Genomic DNA, 19,904 nt, shown 5'->3' on the forward strand with positions numbered 1-19,904 from the left:
TATGGCCAAAATATAGGGTCAAAAATGGTCAATTCTGAGTCCTAACACTTACGATTTTGAACTGAATGCTTGTTCTTGACACTATAAAATTACAAATTCAGACCAAAAGCAATAGTAATAGGATAATCGGCCGTCAACAGTAATCAGACTTTTTCCTACGATCGAAATCAACACTTGCGACAGATTCAAATCAAAGGACGACAGTACGACTATGCTACTTTTGCAAAGGAGAACTGTAAATGACTCAAAAAACACACAAAAACATCTACAGTTCTTTTGTACAAAGGAGGCGGAATAATAGTAAGGAAAAGGGGTTTCAAACAGACATATACTGATCACAGGCAGCAAAATTCAGGAATAGAACTGGAAAGAATTATCCACAGAAGCCACAACTGCACGGAGCTAGTCTGATCAGCGCACCTGTAACATAGAGAATCTGAAATGCAACGCAGGTTGTCCACTCGGGAAGTGCGCTAAAATTTAGAATCTCTAAACAGTACATGCGCTAGGCCAGAAACGAGACTCTGTTCGGGTTCTGGGTCACAGTTTGCAGTTCAGTTCTTGGGTTTTGGCAGAGTAAAATGCAATCAGTAATGCAACAATCAGGAGTAGATCTAAGGAGGATCTAAGAGCTATCACAAGGGAAATTAGATAGTTTGTGAATCAGTTGTTTAAATCATAAATAGATCCAGTAGATGGATTGAAGTAGCAGTTGTCTACTTTGCATTTGTTATGGAAAATGCAGTTCGAATGCTACTTGTAAGTTTATGAAACAAACAACAAATAATGATAAACAAACAAAATAATTAGCTCCCCAGCGGAGTTTGTTACAGGGAAAAGTGTCTATTTAGAACTTCTCTATCCCACGAAGGTGTGACAGCTGCCTTAGAAACAAACAGAGAAAAACTACTTTTGTTTTTCCTTTATGAACTATAGATAGAGAGTAACAGAAAGACCAACATCTGTCTTGCTCTCATCCTTCGATTCGATCCCTCTCTTCTTTGATAGTCCTCAGCTACCTGCTCCCTTGCACGCCCAACTTCACAAAGTACCTGTAAGATCACAGAATCATAGCACTATACAAAGACATGGATCTATAATCATAAACAATCTAGGATCAGATGTAAATTGACCATACAAATGTAATAAGCATTAATGATACAAAAGCATGGAGGAAAACTCAAATAGTTTTTATTGATAAACAAGAAAAGATCCAGGAGGAGTTACAACCAGTTGTTCCGACCCAGCATCAACCTCCCAGCAAAGAAGCCCCTCTTCACCTCAAACAAAGCTTAGATCACCCAACAATCTGATGTTTGTCTCTAGAAACCAACAGCAATTACTTACAATATGAAAAATTCCAGCCTCTGGATCTCTGGGATGAGGGATCCATATATAGATATCTGTAAGGAGGATGAGTTAGCTTGTGATTTCATTAGTGTCTTCTCTCTGACAGTTCTTGCTTCCACTTGGAGATTGAGGGCCTCTTACTCATCCTTGGTCGAATTTAGTGAGGCAAGTGTCACAGGAGAAGATTCTGGAAGCTTCCATTGCCTCTCCACCTCGTGGAATGACACTGCCATTTGTCATTTCTTGCCCATCGCACCCCACAGAATGGACTTTTGAAATTCAACGCACCCTCACAGTGTATTTAGGTGAGATGCAACGCACTTAGCCAGTGGAGCAGCAACAATGATCCTGTTTTGACCAATTCTGAGTAGTTTCTCATGGAGAACTTCTGGGAGAAGCTGTAATCTGTTGACCTTGTTCCTTTAGGGGTTAGAAAAACACTTTTAGGGACTTAGGAACCCTTGGTTTATGGACATTTCATGCTTGGGGTTGTAGGGCACAAAAATGTCTATAACACCCTGCCTCTAAAATATCTTCCTCTTCCTCTTTGACCACCTCTTCCTCCGAAAGAATCTTGGCCAAGATTCTTTTCTTTATGAGCAAGGCACACAACCTCTTCAGAAGATTCAGGTGTTGTCTTCTTCCCAAAATCTTTCTCTCTTTCAGCAAATTTTTTTACAAGGGAGTCAAAGGTAATATCCTTGAGATTTCCATTTTCTTGCAATGACTCAAGATAATTGGAGTAAGTAGGATAAAGTGCCTTGAGAAAGTCGATTAGAGGAATATCAAATTCAACCTTAGTGACTTTGATATCATGCATTATAGATTTTACTTCGGATGCAAGGGCAAGAGGATCATTATTTTGTAATTCAAGGGTGAAGAGTTTAATCATGAGTTGAACAACTTCAAGTGCAAAGTGTGAGTCATAGAGTTCCTTCAACTTTTGTAAGGCTTTGAAAGCATTTGAAAATGGTGAAATATGTTGACTCACCTCTTCGCTTATGGATGTTGTGATCAACTCATAGGCTTTGTTGTTCTTATTTTCCCAAATTATGAGCTCCTTGTCTGAGGTTGGATGTTTTGGCGCCCCGTCTCCTTCTCCAACACACACTTCTTTCCATAGCTCGTTAAAAATGAGAGTGAGTTTTATCTTCCAAGACCACTCAGGATAGTTCTCCTTGCCAATGAGAACTATTCCCACAATATATATGATTGAATGCATATTGTTATACCAACAACATTCAACCTGGTATTGCCATCTTTCACCCATATACTAGAGTTTGATGTTTAAGAGATGAACAATGGAAAGATGAACGGTGTTAAGAGATGAATGGCGGAGATGAGATTTCGTTCAAGTGGAAAGGAATCAACGGTTGTCGGAGGCTGAGTCATGGAGCCATCGATGGTAGAAGGTCAACGATCATCAGAAGTGAATCAAGTCGGGGTGTTAACCAAGACTAAGGGCAGTTTTAAAGCGATAAGCGAGATTTCGGGAGGATGAAAATGGTAAGTGTTATTTAAAGGAGAGTGCCAGATTCCATTGAATGGATGACACATAGAAAATAGAGGAGAGAGAAAAAATGCTCATTTTAGGCAAGTAACTCTTGTGCATGTAGGCCACCTGAAATCGTTGTAGATCGTCGGATTGTGGGAGCGTTGATCAATGGTGGAGAGAGAAAACACTTTTCTAGTGGGTAACTCTCATGCATGTAGGCCATCTGAAATCAATGTTAGCCATTGGATCCTTGGATGGAAATCAACGGTGGAGAGCGAACTCAATAAAGTTAAACCTCGGGTACTATGTCCGAGTGGGTTACGACATCACCATGTGAATATGAAAAATATATACAATGAAAAAGTCCTGATGTGAAAATTTTTAATGAAGGGTATGATCACAGCACAAACATGTAGTGGCATTGATCAAGCCAAGGATACTTGTGATATGCGATGAAAAGTGAACCCGAGGATATTTATATATGCAGGTTTATAGCATTTCAGATCTGGCCCAAGGGAGGAAATCCAAGTCATTGGGTTGTGTTATATTCTTTCCACATCTAGCCCACGTAGTTAACCGGGGGGTTAGAAGGGAGGTGGAGCCCTACCTTCGTTGTGCCCATTGTGTAGTGGGGGGAGTCACAGGGGGTTTGAGGGTTGCAGGTAACCCTACTCTATGGGGTTTGGGGCAACGCCCCCAGAAAATTTGGTTTTGGACCCTATGTTAGGTTGGGCGGACCTACGTATGGTTTTGTGCATGATTTTCGCACATGGTTTTGGACGCGATGGTTTTCGGTCCATGGTTTTGGAAATGATGGTTTTCGGTCCATGGTATTGGATGCTTCGACATGTATAAATATTTATTGTAACATTGAAAGGAACATAATGAAAAATCAAGCTTGTAGTCCCAGTTTTGGGATCCAGCGGGAAAATCTGTGTGTATATGTGTTTTATGTGTTATGCTCTCGCATTGTTTATTTTCTGTGTATTAGAATTCGTATGCAGGTAATTTATGTACGGGTTTAAAACCTACATTTGGTATCGGAGCAGTTTTGGCTTCAAGGGGGCACCCTTGTAACTGATGGGTTTCACTCGCGCCTGTGGTAGACCCTGTTCAGTGGGAGATCTGCGAGATCGATTCTAGTGGTAAAAGAAGATGGCGAGCAGTGGAAAGATAGAGATCAAGAAATTTAATGGTCAGAGTTTTGAGTTGTGGAAACTCAAGATGGAGGATCTGTTGGTGGATAAAGATCAGTGGATCGCGGTAGATCTGGGTACTAAATCAACGGGAGTGATTGATGAAGAATGGAAGAAGTTGGATCTAAAGGCAAAGAGCACAATACGATTGTGTGTCTCAGATTCAGTATTGCTGAATGTTTCAGGGGAAGCTATGGCGAAGGCTTTGTGGGACAAGTTAGGGACTTTGTACCAATCTAAGTCTCTGGTGAATAAACTATTCTAGCAAAAAAATTGTATAACCTGAGGATGAAAGATGGAGACTCGGTGACAGAGCATTTGAACGCGTTTAATACTGTGGTAAGTCAGTTATTGTCTGTTGATATCAAAATTTCAAATGAATATAAGTGCATTAGTTTGTTGTGTTCTCTACCAGATTCGTGGGATAGTATGGTTATTGTAATAGGTAGCAATGCAGCTGCCTTGCAGTTTGATGAAATAGTCTCATCCTTGCTGACAAAGGAGATGAGATGGAAAAATATGGAGAGCCAGAATGGTGATGCCTTGTCTGTACGAGAACAGTCCCAGAATAGAAACAAAAATAAGTCATTGAGTGGGAGATCTAAATCTAGAGGGAGATCTAAATCTCCAGGAAAACCTGTAAAGGTGGTGTTCTGGAAATGCGGAAAGAAAGGGCACTACAAAAGGGACTGTAAATCTAAAGCTCCTGACAAAGGAAAGGGATCTGATGATGCTCCTTCTACAGAGGTGAAAACCACCTCAGATGAAGGTGGGGATGTGTACTTGGCTTCTTCAAGTACACATGTAGATCATGAGGCATGGTTGATTGACTCAGGTGCATCCTTTCACTTCACTCCCCATAGTGAGTGGTTTTGCGAGTATGAGAAATACGATGGTGGTGATGTCTTCTTAGGGGATGATAGGAAGGCTATAATCGTTGGTCGCGGAAAAGTAAAGTTGAAGTTGCAAGGGGAAGGGTTAGAAAACTTTTGGGTGTCCTACATATTCCTGCATTCGCTAGAAATCTGATTTCTGTAAGCAAGCTCGATGGTGAAAGTGTAAAAACAGTGTTCAAGAAGGATACCTACAAGATGGTTTGGGGAGAACTGGTATATATGTAGGGAGTTTGGATTGGAACTTTGTACAAGATATAAGGTAGCATTATTGTTGATGGGTGTAACAGTTCTGTGGTTCCTAAAAGTGGAGCAGAAAATTTAGTGGTCTCTGGAAAGAAGACCATGTTGTGGCATCAAAGGCTTGGACATATTGGAGAGAAGGGCCTTCGAATACTTCATGGTAATGGTATGGTAGAAGGTATGAGTAATATCTCTCTGGATTTTAATTTCTGTGAAAATTGTGTATATGGGAAGCAAAATCGGGTGAGTTTCCCCTCTGGTGGTAAGAGGGCGAAACAGATATTAGAGCTTGTGCACAGTGATGTGTTTGGACCTGTGAAGGTTCCATCACTGGGTAAGTCTGTGTACTATGTATCATTTATAGATGACTTCTCAAGGAATACATGGATATATCTCCTTAAGAAGAAATCTGAAGTCTTTGACAGGTTTAAAGAATTTAAGGCTCTGGTGGAAAACCAGACAGAGAAGAAGATAAAGGTGTTGAGGATAGATAACAGTGGAGAGTTTCGTAGTAAGGAATTTGAAGAATTCTGTAAGAAGTGTGGTATAGCACGGCAGAAGACTACTCCATATACACCTCAGCAAAATGGAGCTACAGACAGAATGAACAAGACGTTGATGGAAAGGGCAAGAAGCATGCTCAGTGGTGTTGAGTTAGGACAAGAATTCTAGGTAGAGGCGGTGGAGATAGCATGTTACCTAGTCAACAGATCACCTTCATCAACATTGGAGGATAAGACTCCACAAGAGGCATGGACTGGTAAGAAACCCTCTCTTTCACATCTAAGGGTATTTGGATTTGATGCATATGTACATGTTCCAAAGGAGAAACGAACCAAGTTGGATAGTAAATCTAAAAAGTGCATCTTTATTAGGTACAAGGATGGTTTAAAGGGTTATAAGCTTTGGAACCCTACAACAAGGAAGGTTGTGTACAGCTAAGATGTGGTGTTCAAAGAGGTGAAATGTGTTATTAAACATGAAGTCCCACCAAAGGAACCTGAGAAGATAGAGTTTGAGCTAAAGGAGGAAGAATCAGACTCTACAGCAAAGGAGGAATTAGAAGATGAAGAGCCACAAACTCCGGTTGTAAGAAGATCAGTTTGAGTAAGAAGGCAGCCAGAAAGGTATAGTCCATCTTCTTTTTGTTCAAATTTTTCTTTATCTATTACTAATGATGATCCCAAAACTGTGAAGGAAGCAGTAGATTCAAATAATGGAAAACTCTGGAAAGAGGCCATGGTTGATGAAATGGCATCTTTGCACAAAACTGAGGCTTGGGATTTGGTGGAGTTGCTGGCTGGAAGGAAACCCATTGGCAGCAAATGGGTGTTCAAGAAGAAGACAAATGCAGAAGGAAAGGTGGAGAAATACAAAGCTCAGTTGGTAGCAAATGGTTATTCCTAGGTGTCGGGAATTGATTTTGGTGATATTTTTTCTCCTGTTACCAAGGTAACTTCTATTAGATTACTTTTATCTGTTGTTGTTACTTTTGATTTTGAGGTAGAACAGATGGATATGAAGACATCCTTTCTTCATGGGGATCTGGAAGAGGAGATCTACATGAAGCAACCTGAAGGTTTTGCGGTGAAGGGTAAGAAATAACTAGTATGCAAGTTAAAAAAGTATATGTATGGGTTAAAACAGTCACCAAGGATGTGGTACCAGAAATTGATACATTTATACAGGGACTTGGCTTCACCAGAAGCAAAGCAGATCACTATGTGTATTTTAAATTAATTGGAGACCGTGTTATTTATCTTGTCTTGTATGTGGATGATATGTTGTTGGTTGGAAATGACAAAGAAATTATCCAGGATTTAAAGACCCATTTGTCCTCCAAATTTGACATGAAAGATCTTGGTGCTTCAAACTATATTATGGGCATGGAAATTAAAAGAGATCGGACAAAGAGGAAGCTCTGGTTAAACCATAGGAAGTATGTCGAAACAATATTAAAGAGGTTTAATATGCAGGATAGTAAACTGGTGAAGATTCCTATTCATATAGGTGTAAAGTTATCTATTGAACAGTGTCCCAAGACACAAGAAGATGAAGAGGACGTGTCCCATGTTCCATATGCAAGTGCAGTCGGTAGCTTGATGTATGCAATGGTTTATACTAGACCAGACATTACACATGCAGTGGGAGTATTGAGCAGGTTTATGTCAAAGCTAGGGAAGGAGCACTGGACAGTAGTGAAGTGGGTTTTTAGGTATTTGTGTGGCACTAGTGATTATGGTTTGTGCTACCAAGGAAGACCGGGAATGGATAGAGTGTTGGATATTCTTGGCTTTGTTGATGCAGACTAGGCTGGAGATCTGGATCAAAGACAATATACAAGTGGGTATATGTTTAACCTATTTGGAGGTGCAATTGGTTGGATGAGTAAGAAACCATCTGTAGTGGCACTATCAACTATAGAGGCAGAATACATGGTAGCCACTCATGCAAGCAAGGAAGCAGTTTGGTTGTAGAGATTGTGTTCAAATATGGGGTTAGTAAAAGGAGCTATAAGGATAGACTGTAATAGCCAAAGTGTAATTTTCTTGGCAAAGAACCCTGCATATCATTCAAAGACAAAGCACATTGATGTTTAGTATCACTTTGTGAGGGATATGATAGAAGACTAAAAGGTGTTTCTGGTAAAGGTGGACACTTTCAAGAATACTACAGATGCATTGACAAAATATATGAGCTCGGAGAAGTTCTCTTGGTGTAGAGAAACAATGGGCGTTGCAGGGCTGGATAAATGACTAAGCTCTCTTGTGGTCCCCTCGATAAGCCCACATAGTTAACTGGGTGGCTAGAAGGGGAGTGGAGCCCTCCCTTCATTGTGTCGATTGCGTAGCGGGGGGAGTCATAGGGGGTTTGAGGGTTGCAGATAACCCCACTCTATGGGGTCCAAGGCAGCGCCTCGGAAAATTTTGGTTTTGGACCCTATGTTAGGTTGGGCAGACATACCTATGGTTTTGTGCATGATTTTCACACATGGTTTTGGACACGATGGTTTATGGTCCATGGTTTTGGACACGATGGTTTTCGGTCCATGGTATTGGATGCTTCAACATGTATAAATATGTATTGTAACGTTGAAAGGAACATAATGAAAAATCAAGCTAGTAGTCCCGGTTTTGGGATCCAGTGGGAAAATATCTGTGTATATGTGTTTTATGTGTTATGATCTCACATTGTTTATTTTATGTGTTTTAGAATTCGTATCTAGGTAGTTTCTGTACGGGGTTAAAACCTACAAACAATGAATGAGATTTCACAAGGTTTTGACAAAGATGCCAGCCTGCAAAAGATGAAAAACAAAGGAAAAACAGAATAGGAGTTACAAATTAAAAGGGAAGCCAAAATATGGCGCCTGCTTTGATACCATGTCAGACCAGGAGGTAACTCCTCAAATCAAAACTATATATTATTCATTCAGGTTGTTCATTATTATATACAAGAGGGAGTGACTGTTCGGTTCATCTCTCGATGACTCTCTATCTTCTCTATTATTTATTTACATTAATTACAGCTGTTCACCCAATCCCTATGACTAGGTGTCAACAAATGTGAATGAAATATAGAGCCAAAAGTTAAAAAGCTCACAGACAAAATTAGAGATCAACAATATCTATTTGACAAAAGGGAGCGTACCTACAAAGAAGAGATTTCAATGTTAAAAGCTCAGTTAGAGGAAGGAAACAAAGTAAGGAAATAGTATGAGGAAAAGGAAGATCAATGTCAAAGTTTGCATGATGAAGTGACATCATTGAAAAATGAAGTGAATGAAAAGGATACACCAACCAAGGAACTTATGGAAAGAACCAATTACTGTGAAGGTATTGAAGTTGTGGTCGCCTCTCTAAAAGAAGATCTTAAAAATTTAAAATAAGAAGAATGAAGAACTACTTCAAGTATTTGAAGAACAAGAAAATGAAGTTCTCGAATTAAGGAAACAAGTGGAAGAAGCAAGAAAAGTTGAAGAAATCATGAAGAAACAATATCTTGAAAAGGAAGAGCAATATCAGGTTGAGGTAAATATCATAAAAGGTAAATTAGAAGAAAAGGATAAATTTTTATGATTTCAAGATAGTACTAAGATTTTGGATGATATTCTTAGTAGCCAAAGGTCTCCTACCATCAAATCTAGTCTTGGTTTTCATGAAACTATTAAAGATGAATCTAGCTCACAAACTGAAGCAAGGAACTCTAATATAAAATCTGAAATTCCCAACGAGGAGATAAGAGGTCAACCCCATCAACAACCAAGGAAAGAAAGTCTTCAAAGAAAATCATTTACTAACCATGGAAGTGTTGATCGATTCTTTCCTCTAATGAATAAGGTTGAATGGTTTATATGTCATAATTTTGGACATGTTGCAGCAAGATGCAGAAGTAGAATTGTTCAAGCTAATAGTCGTCACACAGAAAGATCATCAGCTTCCAGGTATTTTAAGGGATATTATCTTTCTTTCCGTATGTTTGGTCACAAAGCCATTGATTTCTTTAGAAGGAATATGAAACATATAAGATGTTATTCTTGTAACAAGTTTAGGCATATAGAAAAAGAATGTAGGAGCAAATTTCGGCCAACATACCAAAAGGAGCAAACACCATCACACTCCAAGGTATGGAAGAAGAATGAATTACAGTTAGAAAAATGTGGCATAACTCAATATATAGATAGAACAGACTCAGGAGGAACAGACTCAGGAGGAACTGAAAGTATGAAATTTTAGTGTTGTAATCCTCATATGAAGTTATCATGAAGACAAGTAATGTATATACGCAAGTTGGACACTTCACAGTTGTGTGTATGTTGGTTTGATGTAGAAGTAGTGAGACATACTCAGGAAAAGGGGTCTGATATGGTTCAATCAATTATCAATTATCTTTTTTGTTCTGATAGAGGATTATTACAGTCTTTTGATGATATGTAGAAGTGATTTTGACCCTCATAAGTTGTTGATGACTTGATGTATAACTAGTTGATGATGATGCCTTGATGATTCTTACTGATTTATGCAATGATCAGATCTGACAGTGAATAGTTGGCACAGGTTCAGGGGGAGAATATGTTATGCTTCTAAATAATACATTATTGGCATGATGTTTAGAAGTCTTTGGTACATAACGATTCTTATCAATTGTGAGGACGCTTATGTTGTTAAATTGTTTAAATGATACATCATGCTATGCTACAATCATGAGTTATCTATTATGAAATCTTAGATATTGCTTGAGCCACATAGTTGTTATTTAGATCAGATTTATGGATGATTGTGGATGACTCTTTTGATGATGCATATAATATGTTTCTTACATGGTGGTCTTCATAAGTGTAAGTAGAAGAACAAATCTAGAATACACAAATTCATTATTTGATGATGAGTCATTCATTCCTTTTATGTTGTTGTCATCATGCCTTCAAAGATGCATAAAGTTCATATGGTTCAATTATGGTGCAAGATTCCCATAGTTCTTGGCTCTCGCATGGTATATTGATTGAGGATTGTTGCTCTTGACGGTATCAAGAACGATTGACAAATGACTTTGAGCACGTGGTTTTCTTTTCACATTGATGAGAAGCTAGATACATATTGATATTTCTATGATGGATACATGTTATGCTAGATACATGGATGATGACTTAAATTACACATTGATAAATAATGTTGGTTGGCCAAAACAATTGTGTTATTGTGGGTTTCATGAAGACATATCTATTTGAAGATATGGATATATGGAGACATGGCTTACTTAGTCACATAATGATGATGACTTCTTACTTTATGATGATAGCTTTGATTCTCCCATATGTTGATTATCATGGTTGATGCTTATCAGATGTGGGATGTTGGAAAAATCCCTAGTAAAGATAAATGGTTGATATATCAAGGGATGTTATGGAAAGATCATACAATTCTTGGTACGATGATGATGGTATAGTCATGGATGATGACTATGGTGTTTCCACATACATATGATATTATGTGAATGATTTTGTGTTACTTATTGGAGATATGACATATGCTTAGTTGATTCATGGAAGGTTATGATTAGGCTCTTTCTACTAAGAAAACGAAGCAAGTTGATCTTTATGAGATCATGAGGATGAGTTGATATCTATATGTAGCATACTTTGTCACAGGTTGATGATATTAAAGGTACATTGGCTTATCTTGGAAACTGATGTTGGATGTAATAGATCTGACCTACAAATATATGAAAATAGAAATATGCTCATAAATAATAAGAGAGAAATAGATAAACTTCATATCTTTATGAATATCAAACTCTTAAGGTAGGGTAACACCATACAATCACTCTTTAAGGAAGGAGAACACTCCATAAGCCATATGTTTGTTAATATAATAATCCTTCACATCTCTCAATGGGGAGTCTCTAGCCTCTATATATGCTTCATACATACAATACCATGGGTCTCTCAATACCATATATCTAATACCATGGGCTTATCACATTATTGCTAACTAATTTTGGTCCCTCACATTATACAGGTTAACCACTTTATTTATTAACTATGGCCCATCCCATTATTACATTATTCCCCTGGGTATCTACCTCTGTACCCCATACTATCCCCCTTAGGTATGCTACATTCCACCCCCATTAAACATGTTTCGTCCCCGAAACATAAGAAGAACACAAATAATAAGATCTACTCAAAAAAGTAGTCCACTGGTATCATGCATGTAGCCATCCCAGAGACAGGTAATTACTAGATCTACCAGGTGCATCGCTCACTTGAGATTGGAGTTGATCCTAGCAGTTCCTTTGTGTTGATGTGTTGTGATTGGATCTTCGCACCTCTTTATCTATCATGTGGAGTTTGTTGACCTTGTGGCTAATTTGTTTCCATCTTGTTGATTGTTTTCTTGCTAGGTGATGTGGGTGGTGATATGTTGAAGTGTTAACCAATGGTGTATCTTTATTTAACTCACCACCTTATGGAGCCTGATTGATTTCTGGTACATGTTGTGGCGCCTGTGGTTGTTGCTTATCTTCCAGTATGACTTCAACAACGGATTCCTCATCTGATGTGTCAGTACCTGCAACATCTTCCACTTCAGTCTCCTTGGACTCTACCTATTTTGATGGAAATATCCTATAATGTAACTTTCTTCTTTTTATACCAGAGCTTCAGGATTTTCTTCTGAACATCAATATTGATAGTACCAACAGATTCCATCCAAGGGCATCCCAAAACAACATCCACATTAGCCATATCTTAAGCATAAAAATCAGAATGCAATACATACTTATCCATAGAAATCTTCAATCTTTATAAACTTGCACCTTCTCATTGTTAACTTGTGTGCGCTCCATTTGTTTGGCTAGGATTTGCAATCTTTTAGCCAAATGAACATTAATAAAATTATGCTTGCTATTAGGATTGATAGACACAATTATCTTCTCTTTCTGAATACATCCATGAACCTGTAATAAGGAGATATCATCAGAAAATAACCCTTTCCATGTTTCATTCTCACGTTGTGTAGCTTGAGACCATTTGTCCAAAAGGAGTTTTTTAAATTATTCATCCGAAAGTTTGTACAACTTCTTGCTGTCAAGTGAGCTCCACCATATGGTAGCCTTATCTTTCAAACCAAACTGTACGAAGCCTTTCCAATTTTTCAGAAAGGTTTTCTTAATATCGTTTATGAATTCTTCAATAGTAGGACCATTACCTTTCCCTGTAAAAAAATTCTTGCTAGAAGCCATCAAGAGGGTTTTGAAAAAAAATCACTTACTTTGGCGAAACTTTAAAATGGACACAACTTGATCAATATTGTTTGTAATCCTTATTATAACCTATTTTTGGAAATGAAACAACCATTTTGCATCTTTCCATGTGATATAAATCCCGATCTAGTCACTCTAAAATTTTAGATTTGTGCTACAATTGTCTCACTGTCACAAAAAATCTGGAAAAAAAGCATTGATTTTAAATCAACGCTATCTCCCTCATCTGAACTCCAATTCAACAGATTTTTTTTTTTCAATTTGGGTAATTTTTCAAGAGGATCCTAGATCTACAATTAGTTTCTAAAAATTATTCACCAAAAGCTACAACAATTCACTGGAGATTCGACGTCCATGAATTTTTGTCATAAACATTTCTACAACACAATTGATTTTTAAATCAACAATATCTCCCTCATCCAAACTCCAACTCAGCTGATCATTTTTTTGAATTTGGGTATTTTTTCACAAAGAAGTGTTGGGTGTGGAGCCTGATTATCTTCTATATTCAAAGGTATCGCCACATAGGACCCCAGTTCGAAATGAGTGTGGCAACGCCGCCCGTAAAATATTCGTTGCAGGGGAGTCCAGGTGGGGCGGCTGTGACGTTTGGGAGCCCCCCCTGGCGGGGGGTTTCGGGGGCAGTGCCCTCGAAGCTAAAAATAGCTATAAAATTGCCTTGTAAAAGTATAGTAATTTATAGTCAATCTGGGTTGTTCATTAGGTGGATGATCTGACGGTAGAACTTATGTTTAGTTTACGGTTTTTTTCCCTAGAAGGCAACCCCTCTCTTTGTATGAGGGTATTGTATTTGAGGTTGTGTGATAGATGTGTATTCTGTGTGAGCGAGAAATAGAGAGGTGAGACTGTGAGAGAAAACAGAGGATATTACAGCGGATTTGTTGTAGGTTGTGTCTCTTCATTTTGCTGGATAATAGAAAGGAAGGACTGGCTATTCGGGGTCAACGTAGCCCAAACTGAGTGAACCACGTATATCTGTGTCTCTCTTGTTTTGTGCGTTTTCTATGTTTATATTTCTGCAATATTTTATTTGTTCCATTGCTCCGTAATATATAATTTTCTAACAAGAAGCCATATCTATAAAAAATTTCTGCAAATTTTTATCCATAAATTTTATATCTGATCTGCAAACTCGTCACCCCAAAAAACTCCTACAAAAATGAAAATAAAAATATAAATATTTCCGCTTTGCCCAAGAAAGTGCTCTAATACCACTTGTAATAGATCTGACCTGAAAATGTATGAAAATAAAAAAATTCCCAGAAATAACAAAAGAGAAATAGATAAACTTCAGATCTTTATGAATATCAAACTCTTAAGGTAGGGTAACACCATGAAATCACTCCTTAAGAAAGGAGAACACTCCACAAGCCATATGCATGTTAATACAGTAATCTTTCACATCTCTCAATGGGGAGCCTCTAGCCTCTATATAGGATTCCTACATACAATATCATGGGTCTCGCAATACCATATATCTAATACCATGGACTTATCACATTATTGCTAACTACTTATGGTCTCTTACACGATGTGGGTTAACCACTTTATTTATTATCTATGGTCCATCACATTATTACATTAGTCCTTTGGGTACCTCCGTCTGTACCCCATACTATTCACCCTAGGTATACGACATTCCACCCCCCTTAAACATGTTTCGACCCCAAAACATAAGAAGAACACAAATAATAAGATCTACTCAAAAGAGTAGTCCACTGGTACCATGCACGTGCATCTGAACTTGAGATCTTTATGAATATCAAACCCTTAAGGTAGGGTAACACTATACAATCACTCCTTAACGAAGGAGAACACTCCACAAGCCATATTCTTGTTACTACAATAATCATTCACATCTCTTATGGGGAGTCTCTAGCCTCTATATAGGCTACATACATACAATACCATGGGTCTCTCAATACCATATATCTAATACCTTGGGCTTATCACATTATTGCTAACTACTTATGGTCCCTTACATGATGCGGGTTAACCACTTTATTTATTAATTATGGCCCATCCCATTATTACATTATTCCCTTGGGTACCTTCCTATGTACCCCATACTATCCCCCCTAGGTATACTACATTGGACATATACAAGTTGTTGGTCTGGATGTTGTTGACAGATGCTTATGGTGCAGATCATATATGGTGTATGATAGTTGTTGATTACTACCATGGTCTTGTTTAGATCTTTACTCTTTTTTGTAAATGTCGTGTATATCATTATATGTAAAGGTCATCTAAAGGCCTAATATGTAATGATTTTTATATTCATTCGTGTATGGACTTTTGAGATTATGTCAAATATGTAATCCCACTTGGTTGAGTGGTTGAGTCATTTTATGTATCCCTGCTTAACTGGGTAATTTATGTATGTATGAGGCCTTGGTGATAGGAAGGTCATACTCACATAGTTAAGTTATAGAGTCATGTTATTCTTTCAAAAATATTTTTGCAGACTCTACATATGCTCAGGGGGAGCATGGACGGTATAATGCATCTCAGCATGTACTAAGGGGGATTTTGTTCAGAGAAGTCAGCATGTGCCTAGGGGGAAGCATGATCAATGTTAACATTTAGTTGTTTAGATATGGAAGTCCTCATGTAACATTGGTCAGTCATCCATTTTCTCTTGATGTCAAAGGGGGAGAGTAGCTTGCTGTTTGGAGAGTTGTGTTTGAGAGTAGCTTGATGTTTAGAATAGCTTGGTGTTTTTCTTGATGTTATTTACAGGTTGTGGTGACCAAACACCAAAGTAGTTTCCATCAAGTCCAAAGGGGGATATTGTTGGCATTATGATGCATGTGTTGTAGTTAATGGACACCCATTTGTAGCAGAACAAGTATATGGTAACTACATGAATCTACGTGACAGATCAGAGGTGACAAAATGATGGAATAGAATAATGGTCAAAGGTTTGATACAGAGAGATTATTAGTGTGTGTTTTCCTTGAAAACACTTGTTCTTTGATGAATGAACTAATTGATAAAGGTATAAACATGATGTGAAAAAATACATGGTAGTTGTATTTATAGATGTGACAAAATCCAGGGCAGTTCAAAGGAATCAACTCAGAAGTAATATACAATGAAAAATCACATTATAACAGGTCTATTCAAATGTAACAGAGTAATGGTACAAAAGAAAAGGATGATGGAACAAAGGACTACTAATCAGAATCAAGAATTTGAAGAAAAAGGATGTTTTAAGTTAGTTTAAGTTGTATACGCAGGTTCACCTTGTCCAAGCAGTGTATACACATGGGTTCATAGAACAAAAAGAGCGTATGCGTATGCACACACTTTCACAAGAGTAAAAGTGCATATGTGATGGAAAATTAAGGTTAAATAATACCAAGGGTCAATACCATGGTATTAGCCCACAATATTGAGTGGAATAATGGTTACTTAATCCTGTCTAGTAATACCACAAGTTCTAAGTGTTGTTTTGATCCAAGGTATTGAGAAAGGAAAAAACTATATAAGGAGGAGATGATCAAAGAGTTGAGTGCACAAGTAATGAATATCTAATGAAGTGTTATATCAGAAGAAAATATGCATGTTATGGGTTTCCGATGCTTTGCTTGATCTGAACTAAGTATGCACCTGAGTGTTTGACGATGGATGAGATCTAATGATAGATCAAGATCATAATGACTTATCATTATGTGATCTGATAATGGATAGGCTAGATCTGAGTGCTAACAAATGATCTGGGTATGTCTGAAGTCTGGAATAGCTGTGAAGTTATAAGTAAGTATTTGCAAATCTATACGTTGGTTCACTTTGGTGAAGGTGCGTATACATGTTGGTTCGGTTCTTCCAAGTAGCGTATGAAAAAGAAAATCTTGATGTTCAGAGACAATTGATCTATCTGATCTGTGTTGTGGTTTTACTACTGTTTGTCAATGATGTCTTCTTAGATATGAAAATAGAATTGAATGCATAAGGAGATTGAGTCTGATTGATTGATTTATTAAGTGAGAAGGGTGATCTTTGCTACTGTTTGTTTAGATCTCCGTAATTTGACTATAGATCATTAGAATGTTACTGGTTGGCACAGTTTTGATTCATAGTTTTTATTATTAAGTACTTTTAGAGGTATACGCAGGTTGGGTTAATTGAAGTAGCATATACATGTAGGTTGGCTTCATTGAAGTAGCGTATACATTCTGATATATGATTTTTGAGGTTGCAGTTGGTTCTAGTTGTTGATGTAGTGTTCTAGGTTCAGAGCTATGTACTGGTTACAGTGATCTATTTGTTCCCGTTGATTGGTTGAATTTTGATTAGGTGCCGGTTGATTGAGGTTTCAGTGATTGGTTGATTCAGGGATTGATGAATGAGTTTCTTGTGGTTGATTCAGAGATTGATGATTGGGTTTCAGCTATGTCAGAGATTGATGATTGGGTTTCAGTTATTGGTTGATGCAAATGTATCTGATGGTTGTATTACAGTGGTGATTAATTTTGAGCTTCAATGTTACGGATGGGTCTAGTATGAAAATTTATGAAACGTGGTCCCTAGAGGATACTGAGGGTTGGAGCCTTTGGTGAGAAAGTCGAAGCTTCCTACTAGTAGTGGTTGGTGATTAGATCAAGGGTTGGAGCTCCCTTCCAGTAGATGTTGGAGAACGAGAGAAGGTTGTAGCCTTCTATAGGTGGGTGCCCGCATACCGGTATGAGTTTGCACCAGTACAAGATTGCAAATAGATTATTCTTTATATTAAAATAAGACAGAGACAACAACAAAAAGTGGTTTTTCTTCCGCATTAGGTTTCCACCTTAAATCTTGGTGTTCATGTGTGTTGCTTGTGTGTGATGGTTTATTCTGTTATTACTGCACATGGTTACTATTTAATTTTTAGTAAAGTACTACTACACTGATTAAAGATCAACATATGATGAATTAATTGAATCATAATTTCACTAGATATATGTTGGTTTCCTTAAGAACAGTTGTGTGCACATGCAAGTTCCCTTCACTGAAGTAGCGTATATAAATTTGATTGTGAAATGAAAAAGTTATTGATTTGTAAATACTGATTCACCCCCCCCCCCCAGTATTATTCCCAACAATTGGAATCAGAGCAGGTCTTTTGGAAAAAGCTTGATTGTTTGAAGGAGATCCGTTTTAACAATGGGAAAGAAGCAAAAGAAGAAAGCACCTCAGAAGAAGAAGACATCTCAAAGGAACGATGTCAGTAGGAGCGACAATTGGCTATAAGGTGCAAGTAAGTATTCAAATCCAAAATCACTCCATATTAAAGATGAACAAGCAAAAGAATTATCAGGTACAAATTTTTGGCCTTCTGGTGAAACATTTTTATGTTCATGCAATATTGATGATAATGAAAGTGACAGTGAAACAAGTGAATTTTCTCTTATGGGTGAAAGTGAATGAAATATGGAGGCAGAATTTAAAAGGCTCATAGACAAAATTAGAGATCAACAAGATCTATTGGACAAAAGGGAGTGTACCTACAAAGAAGAGATTTCAAGGTTAAAAGCTCAGTTAGAGGAGGGAACAAAGTAAGGAAATAGTATGAGGAAAAGGAAGATCAATGTCAAAGGTTGCAGGATGAAGTGACATCATTGAAAAATGAAGTGAATGAAAAGGATACAACAACCAAGTAACTTATGGAAAGAACCAATTACTGTGAAGGTCTTGAAGTTGTGGTCGTCTCTCTAAAAGAAGATCTTAAAAATTCAAATAATCATAATTAAGAACTACTTCAAGCATTTGAAGAACAAGAAAATGAAGTTCTCGAATTAAGGAAACAGGTGGGAAAAGAAAGAAAATTTGAGGAAATCATGAAGAAGCAGTATCTTGAAAAGGAAGAGCAATATCAGGTTGAGGTAAATATCCTAAAAGGTAAATTATAAGAAAAGAATAAACTTTTACGATTTCAAGATAGTACTAATATTTTGGATGATATTCTTAATAGTTAATGATCTCCTGCCATCAAATCTGGTCTTGGTTTTCATGAAACTGTTAAAGATGAATCTAGCTCACAAACTGAAGCAAGGAACTCTAATACAAAATCTGAAATACTCAACGAGGAGATAAGAGGTCAACCCCATCAACAACAAAGGAAAGAAAGTCTTCAAAGAAGATCATTTACTCCTAACCATGGAAGTGTTAATCAATTCTTTCCTCTCATGAATAATGTTGAATGTTTTATATGTCATAATTTTGGACATCTTGCAGCAAGGTGTAGAAGTAGAATGGTTCAAGATAATAATAGTCACACAGAGAGATCATTAGCTTTCAGGTATTTTAAGGGATATTTTTTTTCTTGCAATATGTTTGGTCACAAAGCCATTGATTTCTTTAGAAGGAATATGAAACATATAAGATGTTATGCTTGTAACAAGTTTGGGCATATAGCAAAAGAAAGCAGGAGAAAATTTCGGCCAACATACCAATAGGAGCAAACATCATTACACTCCAAGGTATGGAAGAAGAAGGAATTACAGTCAAAAAAATGTGGCATAACTCAGTATACAGACAAAACAAACTTAGGAAGAACTAAAATTATTAAATTTCAGTGTTCTAGTCCTCATACGCAATTATCATGAAGACAAGTTGTGTATATACGTGAGTTAGACACTTCCAAGTCATGTATCTATTGGTTTGATGTAGAAGCAATGAGATATAATCAGGAAAATAGGTCTAATATGTTTCATTCAATTATCAATTATCTTTTGTGTTCTAATTGAGGATGATTATAGTCTATTGATGATATGTAGAAGTGATTTTGACCCTCATAAGTTGTTGATGATTTGATGTATAACTAGTTGATGATGATGCCATGATGATTCGTACTGATTTACGAAATGATCAGATTGGACAGTGAACAGTTGGCACAGGTTCAGGGGGAGAATATGTTATGCTTCTAAATAATACATTGTTGGCATGATGTTTAGAAGT

The sequence above is a fragment of the Pinus tabuliformis genome, chromosome 4_1 (genome assembly GCF_031772625.1).
Source record: "Pinus tabuliformis cultivar Carrire ecotype Pingquan chromosome 4_1, CPIR1, whole genome shotgun sequence".
Taxonomy (NCBI): Eukaryota; Viridiplantae; Streptophyta; class Pinopsida; order Pinales; family Pinaceae; genus Pinus; species Pinus tabuliformis.